We start from the raw sequence: 16723 nt of genomic DNA on the forward strand, positions 1-16723 counted from the left end.
GATGATGAAATTTGCAGAAAAAGACATTAAAATAGCTATGAAAAACCTTATAAATATGTTTAATGATGTAAAAGAAACCATGAGCACAATTAGTAGAGAAACAAGATATAAAATTATTCAAAGGGAAAATTTGAATAAAAAGTTGACTATCTGAAATGAGAAATGCATTGCTGACGATTGGCAGTCAATGAGTCACTGCAGAAGAAAATATTGATAGCAGTGGAAATTATCAAAGACAGTAGCAGAAACTTTGCAACATAAAGCACACAGGGAAAAAAGCTACAAAATAAAATGAACAGACTTCCAGTTTGAGGGAAAAATACTAATTTACAGATTTAAGAGGTTCAGAGAATTCCAAACAGGATAAACTCAAAAAAGCATGCCCAGGGCCTCCTCGGTGGCGCAGAGGTTGAGCGCTGGGTTGCGAGGCTGCCCACAGCCTCTGCAGCGCCGGTTTGTTCCCTGGCCGCCAGGCGAGGGTCCCACATGGCACACAGACCTCTCTTGCCGCCCGCTGCCCCCCTCAGCAGTGTACTTCGGTCCTTCTGCCTGTTCTGCTCCCTGCTCTGGCTCTGGTGAATTCTCTCACCCTCCCGCACTTCTGACTGTACCCAGTGCTTGTATCAATCAATAAATAAATCTTTAAAAAAAAAAAAAAAAACATGCCCAGATACCCCATGATGAAGACAACAGAGAAAAATTAACACATCACACACATCACATGATCACATATAGAGGAAGAATTATTTGAATGACTACAGATTTTTTCATCAGAAAGCATCAAAGACAGAAGAAAATTGAATATCTTTTAGGAGCTGAAAGAATGTGTCAACCCCAAACTCTATCAGGAATATCCTTCAGGTATAAAGACAGAATAAAATATTCTAAAATGAAGGATACTAAGAGGAGTTTTTACCTGAACACCTGCTCAAAAATAAATGCTTAAGAAAGTTCTTCAAAAAGACAGAAATAATAATTCCAAAGAAAAACATGTATCTTCAGAATGAGAGAGCAACATAAATATCTGGGTACAAGAAACAGCCCACTTTATCCTTTAAGTGCTTAAAAATATGTGTGACAGTAGAGAGTAAAAGTTATACAGAAAAATTCTATTAAAAATCTACTCCAACTAATAAATGAGTTTAGCAAACTAATAGGATTCAAAATCAATAAATAAAAGTCTTTTTTTCTATAGCCTCTCAATGAGCAACTGAAAATCGTAATCACATATATGGGTTAAACCTCAATTTTCTCAACTGAAAATTGCAAGTTGAAAAGAATCTCATTTATAATAGCATCAAGAAATATAAAATACTTAGAAATTCATTATCAAAATATGTGCATATTTTCTCTATATAGAAAACTGCAAAACTGCCAGAGAAGCAGTTATGATTTCAAGGGAAAGATGGGCCATGGATCAACAGACTCAATATTGTTAAAATATCAAGTCTCTCCAAGTTGATCTATAGAATTAATACATTTCATATCAAAATAACAACAGGATTTCTTAGATTGTGCAACTCAAAATGGACCATCGCCAAAATGTGAAGAATTATACTATAAAGTATACAGGAGAAAACAAAAGAAAATAGTTATGACCTTCGGTTAGGCAAGGATGTCATAGGCAAAGCCCAAAAAGGAAAAACCAGAAAAGATACAGACTTCATCAAAATTAAAAATTTTTGCTCTCTTTAAAACGCTGCTAAGGGGCCTCCCCGGTGGCGCAGTGGTTGAGCGCTGGGTTGCGAAGCTGCCCGCGCCTCTGCGGCGCCGGTTCGATCCCCGGCTGCTCCCTGGCCACCGGAGGAGGGTCCCACATGGCACGCAGACCTCTCCTGCCGCCCGCTGCTCCCCTCAGCAGTGTACTTCGGTCCCTCTGCCTGCTCTGCTCCCCGCCCTGGCTCTGGTGAATTCTCTCACCCTCCCACGCTTCTGACTGTACCCAGTGCATGTATAAACAAAAAACAAACAAATAAATAAATAAAACATGCTTCTATAAAAAAAAAAAATAAAAAAATAAAAAAAAATAAAACGCTGCTAAGGAAATGAAGAGACAAGTCACAGACTGGAAGAGTATACTTACAAAACATATATTTAATCGAGAACTTGTATCCAGATTATTTAGAGAACTCTCCAAACACAATAGTAACAAAAGATCCAATGATATCTATGTGCCAAAGATTTGAAGAGACACTTTAGCAAGAAAGATGTATGAATGGCACGGAAGTACATGAAAAATTTCTCAAAATCATGATTCTATTTTGAAAATGCAAATCAAAACTTAAGAGCTACTACTACACACTCATTACCAAAAACTTAGTGGATAGACTTTATTTCTTTTTTTTTTTAACCTTACATCTGGATTTTTATCTAAAATAGAGGAGCATTTACAGTGATTACAACACCCAGTATTAAAAGATGTCATTAAATTAATCTGTATATTCAATAATTCCAAATGAAACTCCTAATAGGCATTTTCTTTGGAAATTCACATGCCGATTCAAAAATTTGTATTGAAATGCAAAAACCCAAGAGTAACCAATATAATCTTTAAAAAGAATAGCAATACATACACATCACCCAAAGCAGTGATAGTGAAGGCAAAGATAAACAGCTGGGACTACATCAAATTAAAGAGCTTCTGCACAGCAAAAGAGACAATAACAAAAACAAAGAGAAACCCCACGGACTGGGAGAACATTTTTGCACACAACACTAATGAGAAAGGAGTGATCACAAAAATCTGCAAAGAGCTGATAAGACTCAACAACAAAGAAAATAATCCTGTCAAAAAATGGGCAGAAGACCTAAAAAGAAACTTCTCTGAAGAGGAAATACAAATGGCCAACAGGCATATGAAAAAATGTTCAACATCACTTGTAATCAGGGAAATGCAAATCAAAACTACCATGAGATACCATCTTACACCAGTGAGAATGGCACATATTAAAAAACTAGCAAAAACAAATGTTGGCAAGGTTGTGGAGAAAAAGGAACTCTCCTGCACTGCTGGTGGGAGTGCAAACTGGTCCAACCACTATGGAGAGCTGTGTGGAGATTTCTGGACCTACTAAACATAGAGCTTCCATATGATCCAGCAATTCCACTCCTAGGTATTTACCCAAAGGACACAGAAACACCAATTCCAAAGAGCATCTGCACCCCTATGTTTATAGCAGCACTATTTACAATAGCTAAGCTTTGGAAACAACCCAAATGCCCAAAAATAGATGACTGGATCAAGAAGATGTGGTACATATACACCATGGAATATTACTCAGCATTCAAAAAATATAAACACATGCAATTTGCAGCAACATGGATGGAGCTGGAAGGGATCATGCTCAGCGAAATAAGCCAGAAAGAAAAAGAAAAATACTGGATGGTCTCACTCATAGCAGGAATCTAGAAAACTTAAATAAGAGACTAGGAAAAAGAATAACTATAAGAAAGTAAAAATCAAAATCAACAAACAACTATGAACCAGAGACACTCTATGGGGGCGGGGGGCGGGGAAAGGAGGGATTGGGGTCAAAATAAGGGGGTTGCAATTGTATGGGGAATATAAAAATACAATTAAAATTAAAAAAATTAAAAAAATAAAAAGAATAGCAAATTTGCAGTTTTATACTACTATGTGTCAAGACTTATTATAATGTTATAATAGTAAAAATATTGGCACAAACCTCAACAAATAAAATAGATTAGAAACAATTCCTTATTTTCAATAAAAGTAAGAAAACATGACTGTTTTCAATAAATGATGAGGGGGAAAGTAAGTGAATCCTATTTTACACAGATATATAAATCAATTTTAAATGGATCACAGGTCTAAATGTAAGAGGTTAAAAAAATATTCTTAATCTTCATGACCCTGAGGCAAGTGAGGACTTCATCAACAAAATAGAAAAATTTATCTCTATAAAAGAAAAGATAGTAAATTGACTTGATTAAAGTTAAGAACTTATATTCATCAAAAGACATCATTAAGAAAGAGAAAACAAATCACAGTCCAGGAGCTTTTTGAACTAGCTATATCTGACAAGACTTCATATCCAGAACATGTATAATACTGTTAAAACTAATAATAAAAAGATAGATAAGTTCAATTAAATGAAGGGCAAAGACTTAAAAAGGCACTACATAAAAGATGTTATCTGAATGGCAAATTAATATATTAAAAAGTGCTCAACTTTATAAGTCATTAGGGAAATGCAAATTAAAACCACAATATTATTTCTCTACATATTTAACAAAAAGGTTAAAATTTTTTAAAAAATAAGTATTGGCTAATATGAGGAGTAATTAAAACTCTTTATACAGCTAGTGTGAGTGCAATCTGGTGCAACCACTTTGGAAAGCTGAGACTATTTGCTAAGACTAAATTAACATATACTCTATGACCTAACAATTCTACTCTTAATGCACGCACCCAACATAGATACACATATGTGCATTCACAAACATACAGAAATATTCAGAGCATTATACATAGTTGCAAAAACTGAAAGGAATGTGAATGTACACCAGCAATAGCATGAAAAAAATAGTTGCAGCATATTTATAGAATGGAATAATATGCGGCAAATAGAACAGACAAACTACATCTATGCACCACTACATAGATGAAACTCATAATCATAATGTCAGGCAAAGAAAAGCCATACCACGAAAATGCATACAGATCAAAATCACAAAAAAAGCGAAACTACTCTGTGCTGATGGACATTGCTTTAAAAGTTATGGGAGGTGGGAGAGGGTATGTCGTGGCATAGTGACTAGGAAAAGACAAGATGGAGCCTCCAGGTTGTTGAAAATGTTTTATTTCTTTATCTGAGTGGCAATTACTTGGTTGTGTTCACTTGGCAAAAGTTCATTCACTTAAAATATATGAGCTTTTCTGTATGTGTGTTAAACTTCAATTAAAAGTTTATTTAAAAAAGAAAAAAATTATATTTTGTATCTGAAACATTTACTGAAAGGAAAGCTTTAGATTAGCATTGATTATATTTGGCCACAAATAAGCTTTGAGTAAGAATAGCCCTGGGCATATATACTGGGTTGAATAGTGTCCCCTAAAAGCCAGGCCCACCCAGATCCTCTGAATGGGACTTTATTTGGAATAGGATCTTTATAGATGTAACCAAGATGAAGTCACACTGGTTTAAGGTGCTAATCCAGTGACTGGTGTCCTTATAAGAAGGAGATCTGAACCTAGATACAGATAAAATTAACACCATGTGAAGTGATGACAGTCAGAGACTGGAGCAATGCGTCTGACGGCACAGGGAACCCCAGGATTGCTGGCAAACTTCAGAAGCTAGAAGAGACAAGGGAAGAGTCTTCCCTAAATCCTTGTCAAAGGCCATGACACTGCTGATCTTGACTTGAGACTTCTAACCCCTAGAGCAGTGAGAGAATAAATGTCTGCTGCCTTAAGCCACCTGATTTGTGAAAATGTTTACAGCAACCCTAGGAAATTAATATACCAGTTTTAAAAGTCAGGAGTAAAAAAAAGAAAAGTTTTTAAAGGAGGAGGATGAATGGGTAGGTGGATGGATGGATGGATGGATGGATGGAGAGACTGTCAGCTAGATAGAAGACTGATGATAGAGAGATAGAGAATGGAGAGAGAGAGACAGACAGACAGACAATCAAAGAAAGAAGGTAGACCGCTCAATCTCAACCACCAGGATTGTGCTTGGTACTCTAAAGAGGATTCACTGATTTTATAATACTGTCAAGCCCCATTTCAAGGCCCAGATATGAACAAATAGACTCTTTAGGGGGCAAAAGAAAATTTTTAAAAAAGAAGCAGCGTTCTTAGAAAACAGTAATGAGTTAAGCCTGGATACTTTTAATACAAGGAACTTGACCTGGTACACCTGTAAATTAAAGATGAAAGTGTTTGGCTTATAAAATACCTTCTACCATGAAGAAACAAATGTTTTTACATATTAAAAGTAACATCTGTGTTATTTAACTCAACTGAGAAATACATGCAAAATCACCAACTCAGGTAACCTTAAGAAAGATGGATGTGAATGGTAAACTTGTAACAGTGAAAATGTAATAATCTGGAAAATTCACCTTGTATTCTTCGGGCGGGAAAGGGAAATGGCTGTGTCACACAAGTATCCCCATCGCCATGTCCAGTCCCAACTCTGGTCACAAACGCTAAAAGGATGGGTCTGATTCTGCCTCTTCAGCATCTGGCCTCTTCTTGCTTACTGCCGAGGGCAAAGGGAAGGCTGCAGGGAGTGAAGAGAGGAGGAACCTGTTTCTCACACTGCTGGCTCACCTTCACACTGCTTGAGTTCTACAAATTAACCACCCTCGTGTTCTCAATAGCAATCACAATCAAAGCTCATCTCCCTAAGGCTTGATCCGCAAACCCCAGATACTGCCATTTTAGTTACAAAGTCAACATCTATACATTCATAAATTATACATTTAAAATGGGGTGATGACAAGTTTAGTGATTCCCTGTATCCTGGTAATAAGTTTGTTTTTGATTTTATTTTTGTTTTCAAAACAGTAAGTAAATCCAGGGGAAATAAATGAAAAGAGCAGAACACAAACTTGTAGGTCTGAACACCCTTTATTCAGAAATTGTGATGAGGAACCTGAGCTTTGTCTGCGTTTGTTCTGAAGAAAGTGTATTTCCAGCACATCTTCAGGACACATGAAAGTAACAAAGCATGCTGATCCAAACACAGAAATCATTTTCTAAGGGCTCCAGATATTTTGAAAGCATTTATGTGATTTGCATAGGCAAATAAGGCATTCATATTATTATTTTCAAAGAATAATTTAAAAGCCTTAAACACGTAACATTATTGATGGCTTATTATTATTACACATAGTATTAATATAAAACTTTTTAAAACTCTACATCCAAGACTTTTCACTACCTTGAACTGTTCTCGTCTACATGCACCTATCACATCTTACCCTAAACATGTGCAGGCTACTTGCAATAAATTCAATGCATGGAAACTTGCACTCACAATGCAAATGACTTCTAAGGTGCAACTGTTCATTTTACCACAGGGATCTTCGCTTTAGCAAGATCCACTCTGAAAAAAAAGTTACAAGCTTCCATAATATGCTTAAAATAAAACTCAATTTACATACCACTTCTCAGGAACATATCTGAGTGAAATAAGACATAGCTTCAAATCCCCACTGTTTCTGCAGTTGCTCAAGGACTGAGGACTCTCTCTTCTGGGAACTTTCTAATGCCTCTGTAGGGTAAAGAAAATGTCATGCTTTTCTGCCCTTCCGCCATCAGGATAGATGATGGATCCTTGTCCTGAATGCATGCCTGATGGCGGGCACTTGGAATAGGGTGTGGGCATAGGTAGATGGGATTCAGCTGAGCTAAGACTGTGGTTTTTTTTTTTTTTAAGGGCGGCGTCACAGGGATGCCAGAAGCCAAGAAAGGAGCAGCAGAAGCCGAAAGAGAAGAAGCCCGAAGCAGAAGCAGAGAATGCCAGAGAGCCCAGATAGAGTGAAGATTTGCTGGGGGCTGGGAGGACTGCCAGCCTCCCAGCCTCCCAGCACCCCTGCCTGCCACGTTCCCACTGAACCCCAAAAAAAGACCTGCAAAAAACCACTGAGGACTCTGACTCCTCCTTTACCCGATCTGCACTGGATCAGAAAACCTGCACCGTGACCAGTCCAGCCTCTATAGCCTCCAAATAGTAAGAAGTGCCCCAACGACCCTGTCTGAAATATAATGTCCAGTACCCACAACTCTGCCTCCCCTTACTTCACTTAATTATTTTCAGAGTATTTATCACCAGTTAACATATTATGTAGTTATTTTTGTTGTTTGGTACTTAATTCCTGTCTTTCCCTGTTAGGATGGCCCAGAAAGAATCCCTGGCAAATATTACATTACCAATAGAGAACTGTTAAATAAAGAATTTAAATACTATAAAGTAATGTGAAGTAAAGGCTTATATTTTGTCATGAAAAGAAGCTGAACATATTCTTAGATATTACTAGATTAGGAAGATATTGTTCCATTTGGGGTATTAATAACTGTAGCAATAGTTTTCTATAATCATTTCCTTTGAATAAAAGGCTTCAGGGCAGATCCTTTGTGAGTTGGCCATCAAACATCCCCACTTTAAGTCAATAGGGATAATTAACTTGAACAGATTAAAAAAAAAAAAACAGGATAACTGAAACTGTTTAATGGTGGCAATAAAGATTTGGCAGCACTGGGGGTGGGAAAGAAGCACAGGGAGAGAAAATCAAATTTCTCCAAAGACAGATTGGCTCTCTGATTCCTCTGATTCACAAAGATCATCTGACAAAGCAGGAGATTTTGCAGGGTTTCCCTCCTGCGAGTTTTGACCTCTAGCTGTCAGACATGAGGTGATAAAGCCCTTGTCCTTATTATTATGCACTTTGTGTGGGTAATGGATGATTTCTTTATTTTCTGGAAGGTAGTGCTTTGTTTATGAGTCACCTCTGAAATCTTTCTTGGGTGGCCTTTCATTGGCTCTATTGTGGTAACACCTATTCTTCATCCCTGTCACGCTGAGAGAAAGGGAGCATTTTAGAAAATGAATCTGTACTTTACCTTGCATCACAAATGACATGCACCTGTCATTTTTCAATACGTCCATTCCTACTGTGTTAGGTGCTTGTGCTATGCTTCAGAGAGCTGTTCTGAACCCAATCACTCCTGTATCAGTGATTCTTCCCTGCAAACACCAGCCACAGGACTGGTAAAGAGAAGGCCCAGAGAGAAAGATTCTGACCCAACAAAATGGACTCTCTACTAACAGACCAACCCCACAGGATGATTAACCCCACAAGTGCTATTTCTGTCGCCTGGGGAAACCTGGAAGACCACACAGAAGGTCTAGGAAAATAGGTCACTTCAACATGTGCCAACTACTGGGAGTTCCTGAGAGTGGACTCTCAGGGTGTCTGCTGGTTCTGCAGGTAATCTGGCTGCGCCTGCTGAATCAGTAGGCTCAGGCTAAGTTATGCTGCCAACAGCAAATACTCAGGTCTCTACAGCTTACACAATGTGGTCTACTCTTAGCACACATGTCACGTTCAAGGGTTGGCTGCAGTTCCAACATATTCCTCATATTCCTTCCTAGGTCAGGTAGTGGGTACAGTGTGTCTGGGGTGCCAGTCTGTGGTGAGGTGGCAAAGCAGCAGTAGAGCCATACACTGGCTCATAGGACTTCTTCTCAAGAGTGCCATGTGCCACCTGCACTCATACTTCATGGGCAAATCCATGAATACGTTCAACGTGGGGGGAGGGGCGGGGGGTTCATTTCTATTCACCTGCACTGACACCAGTATGAATTCTTCCCTGCATAGAAGTCAAGAACCTTGGGGTCCCTCAGCACTCCTGGGTCCCAACAAATACAAATTCTAATGCTGAAACTTTAATATGAAATAATGTTGCTAAGTAAAAACACTGAGTAAAAATACTTAGTAATATTAAGTAAATTACATTGCCTTTTTATAAGACAACCAAATATTGTAAGTTTACACACACACACACACTCCTGTCTATCAGTGGGTCTTTCACCTCCACGGGGCTGAGGATCACACACAACAATCAACTGTTTTCTGGATTGCAGCAGAATCCCTAAGTGTGGCCACAGTGAAGACGATAATGGAACTCAGAGTGGGGGACAAAGCTCCCCACCACCTGCCCAGGAAGCATCACCACCAACTCAGCTGACAATCACTGCATCCTGCGAAAACATTGCCCAAATGTCAGATGAGGTAGAAAAAGCCACCTACCAATGTGATAACTGGCTCCTTGTGGAGTTATTTTTGTTCATGCTGTGGTTTGAGCTCCCTTGATTTTTAATTTTTTTAATTAGCATCTTGAGTGAAGCTCAAGATTGGCTTTCTAACCTGCTCATGTCTCCATGGGCTTGGGTAGAACATGGAGCAAACATCATTTATACTTGAAAAAACCCTGAACATTTTTACTTCGAATTTCAACTTGGAGCAGCTGCCATTGGAAGCATAGGCCCCGGTGTACAGGGAGAGGCCAGGGAGTGATAGGTCATGTCTGTATGGGGCTCTGCTCTGCCCTGGGGAACAGGTGGTCACAGCTCTGGAGTTAGGGAGCCACTAACTGTCCCAGGAGGCAAAGGGGCAGTGTCCTTGTGGAGAAGTTGCCTCCTATGTGTCATCTAAATAGATTCTCAGGGCCTCCCTGGTGGTGCAGGGGACTAAGTCTCAGCACTGTGAAGCTATCCACAGCCACTGCAGCATGAGTTGGATCCCCAGCCAGGGAGGTGCCCACATGGTGCAGCAGACCTCTCCTGTCTTGCCCACTGCTCCCCTCAGCAGTGTATTTCAGTCAGTCTGTCTGTTCTGTTCCCCAATCTGTCTCTGGTGAATCCTCTCAACCCCCACACTTTTGTCCTACACCCCACCTCTTATATACATAAATAAATAAAATTTAAAAGTAAATAAATAAATATATTCTCAACTTCGGATTTATTTTCCAGGGGAAAAAAAGAAAAAACCAGTTTCAATGTGCTCTAAAATCTCAATGAGGAAGAAAGCAAAATAACTTTACTTTGGAATTTATCCACAATCCAGATCCTTTCTGTTGGATTTTAAACTCTATTTGAATTTTACACATAGCTACATGCATAGATTTAAGCAAACGCAATTCATATGCATCTTGATGGGGGTGGGAGTGGAGCTGGGAACAAATTCACTTTACAAATTCACTTCAAGTAGTCCTGAAAATAGCAATCTTTCTGAATGTATTTAAAAACAAATTATGAAATTATAATATACAATTTGGCACGTAGCTACAGTATTTGGAACATACATCATCCACCCATTATTTAGATATAATATCGATTTTAAGACTTTGCTACAAAACAACAATAAAAACCTCCATGAATAAAGAATATTCATACTTCATGATCTAAATAAGTAGCTATTTAAGATATTTGTGTAAAATATAAAAAGTATAAATGCTATTATTATCTTGGTAATATGGATTAACTACAATCAACTTCATTTTAATAGATTTAAGTATCAAAATCATATAATGTACAGTAATTTTTATTTTTTAATAAGATTAGTGTGAAATAACTAAGAATGAAATAGGAGTAACATTTTTTCCCATGTTTCCATACTAAATCCCATGCCAGTCACCTCTCTCCCCTACATTTCTCAATGCCCTTGAAATACCCCATACCACTTATAAATGCCATTTCAGTCCCAACAGGAACACAGCAACTATGGCCTGCTCACATTTTTCAGGGCTACAAGAATGGATGACCATCCAAGAGGGATAAAAGGCATCTCTCTGCTTTTATAGACCAACAAGAAGATGGGTCTTCAGCTAATGAGCTGTTTTAATATCCCAAGGCCTCAGCTGCAGACATCCCCTCTCCCAAGCCCCAATAAAAAAAAAAAAGTCATGATTAGAAAATTCAAACAAAGACAAATCATTTTGCAGGATTTGAAACTATTCCCTAATATTTTAAAATGTGATACAACCTTCCCTAAGATTTTATTACTTATAGCAAGACTTGCTACATGCTGATATAAGCTAAAAATTGGGATGAAACACCGAGAGTAGGAGGGTGGGAGGGAAGACCTAGCAAGGAGAGAAGGAGCCCAGAAATCTTGATTAGCAATCACCTCCACCTAGTAATGAGTTTCTGGACCAGCAGGGGTGAAATTACATGCCAAAAATCACAATAAATTATCCTCCATTTGAGTACTGACTAGCCATATCATCACGTAGTTCCAAGTTGAGAAGATTGAACTTATCAAGTGTACTGCTGAAAACAAGCTGGCCCTCATTTCCTAATGCAGTTGACTGTGCTGGATGATTGATTGAGTGTGGATGAAGGCTCAGTAACGTGGAACAATGATCAAAGACCGTATATCAACCACTGGGCATGCAGAGCTGTTATTACAGTGTCAACCAATAAACATGGTCTTTTAAGAGACTCTACCAGTAACACACTAAATCTGGAGCTGGAATGGTATACAGAATGACTGTTCCATGGAGAAATTCACAATGAGGTAACACAATTACCATGGCCCTTCCATCAAGGAGTATCACCTGATGGAGTAAATCATCAATGCCTTCTGGGTGTTTAAAACATTTAACTTTTTTATCGATATGGTTTAGAATTGTCATGAAAGCAGATTTTAAGAGAATAATTTCAATGTACCCACCTACATTTGCCAATTTACCCTCTTAACCTATATCTTTGGATAGCTATTCAAAGAATACAAGTACATTTAAAAGTCTCCACTAACAACAGTTTCAAAAAACATCAAACCAATGGAAAGAAAGAATGGCAGAAAAATGTAGATTTCTCTAAGTTTCTCTGTTTTAGATTCTTGATAAAAATTTGCAAGAATATGAACTTGTATTATTAGATGATTGTTGGGCAAGGAAAAATGTCAGACTTTTCTGCCCTCCTGCCATCAGGATAGATGATGGATCCTTGCGGTCCTGAATGCATGCCTGATGGCGGGCACCTGGAATAGGGTGTGGGCATAGGTAGATGGGATTCACCTGGGCTAAGACTGGGCTTTTAAGGGCGGCGTCATGGGGATGCCAGCAGAAGCCAAAAGGAAGCTGAGAACAGAGAAGCAGAGAGAACGCCAGAGAGAGTGGGGATTTGCTGGGGGCTGGGAGGCCTACCAGCCTCCCGGCCCCCCAGCACCCCTGCCTGCCATATGCCTGGTAAATCCCAATAAAAGCCTGCAAAAAACCACTGAGGACTCTGACTCCTCCTTTACCCTGTCTGCTAGGTCAGGAAACCTGCACTGTGTCATTCCTGACCTCACAATGATTTAATTAAAAATTCTTCCTGAGATAGTTTGTGAGTCAACCAAGTCATACTTATCTGTCTATAGACAATTAATAAAATTCATTCATTCATTCATAATTAACCCAACAGCACTGAGTTAAAATGTGTTAAAACTCTGCGTTCAGGGCCTCCCTGGTCGCACAGGTGGTTGAGCACAGCGTTGTGAAGCTGTCCCCAGCCTCTGCATGCCAGTTCGATCCCCACCGGCCTCAGAGCAACCCACATGGCGAAAAGACCTCTCCTGTCTCACCTGCTGCTCCCCTCAACACTGTATTTCGTCAGTCTGCCTGTTCTTTTCCCCACTCTGTCTCTGGTGAATCCTCTCACCCTCCCGCACATCTGGCCTATACCCTGGTTCTTGTATAAAAATAAATAAATCTTTAAAAAAAAAAAACTCTGCTTTCAGCACAGAAGATATAAAATGGAAACATATATATTTGTTTTTATGTCCAGTATAGGAGGAAAGATACTTAAATACTAATTTTTTAGAAAGAAATAAAAAAAAAACATTTAGTAGGATAAGTGCAATGAGATAGGTGCTGAGAATTTTGAATCTCCTATGAAAGTTATCTAAATGGAAAGAGGGGATGACCCCAGAGCTGGCTTACAAGAGAGTAAACATCACTTCATTCAAAGATAGAAGTGGTGGTCTAAGGGTAGAGCCTGAACAAAGGAACAGCAGCCAGAGCTACGTCTGCAGGCATTGAAGAAGGTGGGAGGCAAGCTAGGCAAGGAGTGGAGGGGATGGGTGGAGAGGCCGGCAGGGTGGACTCGAGGGTCTCAAAGTATAGCTCAAAGACCAGCCCCATCCCATAAGCAACTTGAGCCACAGAAGTGGAGCAAAAGAAAAGGGGTTATCTCTCTGGGAACTTAATGAGAAATGAATCTACCAGAATCAAAGTACTCATTTCAAAATAGTCCACATACATAAGAGAAGCTGAAGAGCTGAACTTAGAAGAGGAAAGAAAATACTAAAGACATCGGGAGGGGGGGCAAAATTGCTAGAAGTTGCTGCTTCTTTGGATATAAGGGTGAGGGAAAGAGGAGCAATAAGGTCTCTCTGTAGCTAAGGGTTCTTCTTGGCCACTGAATGAAGTGTGATGCTGTTAAATCAAATAGAGGCTGGAGGAAGAAGAGGAGCTAATATAGAATAGAGAGGTTGAGTCCAGGCAGCATCTTTATTTCGGGACCTGTGGGACTAGCAGAAGTGGATGGAATTTTTTTTTAAAGATGTATTTATTTATGCATACAAGAACTGGGGTGCAGGCCAGAGGTGTGGGGGGTGAGAGGATCCACCAGAGACAGAGTGGGGAGCAGAACAGGCATATCTACTGAAGTACACTGCTGAGAGGAGCAGCGGGCAAGCCAGGAGAGGTCTGCTGTGCCATGTGGGCATCCCCCCTGGCCGGGGTTTGAACTCATGCTGCAGTGGCTACAGACAGCCTTATAAGTTGTGTCTTAACCCCTTGTGCCACCAGGGAGGCCCTTGGTTGGAATTTTTAAACCAGGGATCTGGGTGGAGGTCTGCTGGGATAAAGACAGTGGAGTTGTTTCCGATTAGAAAACATCTGGTATCCCAAGCGTGTGTGATATCGCTCACAAAGAGTATGAGAAGCAATGAAAATGATGACTGAGGTCACAACAAGTGGGGAACACTGATATTTAAGACATGGAATAGGAGGAGGATCCCAGCTTTGAGAAAATTAGTTGGAGAATGAGGGAAAGAGGTGAAAAGCAGTGTTGCATGCACAAACCCAGCAGAGAATGTTCCATGAGATTAAAGACTGGGAAATACCCAGTGGACCTGGCAATCAGAGGGCATCATCACTGACCAGACAAGCCACATTAAAAATACAGTAGAGCTGGGTCTGAACACCAATGGGCTGGGGCATGAGCAAGTGGAAGCAACAGGGGTAGACCGGTTTTGAAGAAATTTGAATAAGGAAGATGAGAAATGATCTATAGTTCAAGGGTGGTTGAAAGGCTGAGGGGATTCGTTTATGGTTTTGTTTTGCAAAGATGAGTAGCTTGAATTAATAAGCTAGAGGCTAGAAAGTGAGGATGGTTGAAGATCTCAGATTCACCAGATGAGACTCTGTATAGGATCATGAAGGAGTGGGAGGGAGTGAATGAATCTGGCGCCAGATTCAGCTTTCTGCCACACTTCCTTCCAACTCATTTTTTTTTAAAGATTGATTTATTTATACAAGAACTGGGGTCCAGGTCAGAAGTGCGGGAGGGTGAGAGGATTCACCAGAGCCAGAGCGAGAGCAGAACAGGCAGACGGACCGAAGACACTGCTGAGGGGAGCAGCGGGCAAGGCAGGAGAGGTCTGCTGCGCCATGTGGGGTTCTCTCTGGCCAGTGGGGAATCAAACTGGCACTGCAGAGGCTGAGGACAGCTTTGCAGGCGGCGCTCAACCGCTGCGCCACTGGAGAGGCCCTTTCCAACTCATTTTTAAAAAATAATTCATCTTTGCTTCTTAGGAATTCATCTTTGCTTCTTTGCTGCCACTAGAGAAGTAAGGTCAGCCTTACCTGACTTCAAATCCCCATTGACTTAAGATTATGCAAAAAGAAAAAAATCTACAACATAACTTACCTAGAAATATAAGCATATACATTAGATATATACTATACCAACTCTAAGCCATGTCAGATAATAAATAGCTGTTTAGGTGAACAAAATGATTTGAAAAATTCAGGGAGTCCTTGATTTTATGGACACTTCCCCAGGAAGTCAGCCTCTACTCACAGGTCCAGGATTCTTTACTGTCAGATAATGCTCACCATTTGGTCTTACAGGTTCCTTGGGTCTAGTTCCAGTCTCATCAAGGCCTCACTACATACACATAAGTGGGCTCTGGATCTGATCATTCCTTTTCTTCCAACAGGAAGCAGGAAAGTCAGTCAATTCACTCTGGGGTAGGACATTTTTGCAAGAAAATCCTACAGGAAGTAGATAAAGCAGCAAAACTCAAGATCAGCCCAGATGGGAGCAGGAAGAAGTCATCATCTGTGTCTTCCACAGTGTCTTCCCACCTGTTCTTGTTGCTTTAAAATTCTCACACTTTTCTAGAATCATTTTACAAAATACTGCATGTGGTGAGATGTAGGATCATCAGCTTACACCTTCTAACAAAATTACTTCTAAATGGAACAAAGATATCAACCTGAAATATCAAACCATAAAAATATAAGAAGAAAACCCAGAAGAACTTTTTAATCTCAGAGTGCGAATGACCTTTCTGAGTATGTCACAAAATCCAAAAGCAATAACAAGAAAGAGCAATAAACTTGACTGATTGTTAAAATGTCTGAGTTGTTAAAAAATAAAGTTATAAAAAGTAACAAGTCAGAGAAAAATATTTTTTCAGTTCAGATTCCAAAGAATTGATTTCTTTAATAAAGAGGTCCTACAACAACAAGAAAATAGTCAGCAAACCAAAAGGAAAAGAATATAAACAGATACCTCACCAGAAAAGATAAATATGAAGATCTTAAATACATGAAAAAATAGTTGATCTTATTTGTAACTAGAGAAATACAATTTAAAACAATGATGAGATGCTATTTAACCTATTAGTAGGCAAAAATTCCCAATATTTGAATATACAAGTATTGCAAGTAGTGGGGGAACAGGAGGATTTTTCACGCTAGATAGATTGTAACTTGACATGACAAATGGGGTAGGAGGAAGACAATATGACATACCTGTCGTAATTTAAAGTCTACACACCTTTTGATTCTGCAGCTCCACTTTGTTTAGTAAGTTTAAAGCAAAAGATTAAAAAAGACCCCAAATGCCCACCAATAATAGGTAACTAGCAAATGAATTCTAGTTTATCCTTACCATGAAATACTATAAAG

This window comes from Talpa occidentalis, unplaced genomic scaffold (genome assembly GCF_014898055.3).
Source record: "Talpa occidentalis isolate TD23 unplaced genomic scaffold, MPIMG_talOcc4v2.1 talOcc4.4, whole genome shotgun sequence".
In the NCBI taxonomy this organism is placed as follows: domain Eukaryota; kingdom Metazoa; phylum Chordata; class Mammalia; order Eulipotyphla; family Talpidae; genus Talpa; species Talpa occidentalis.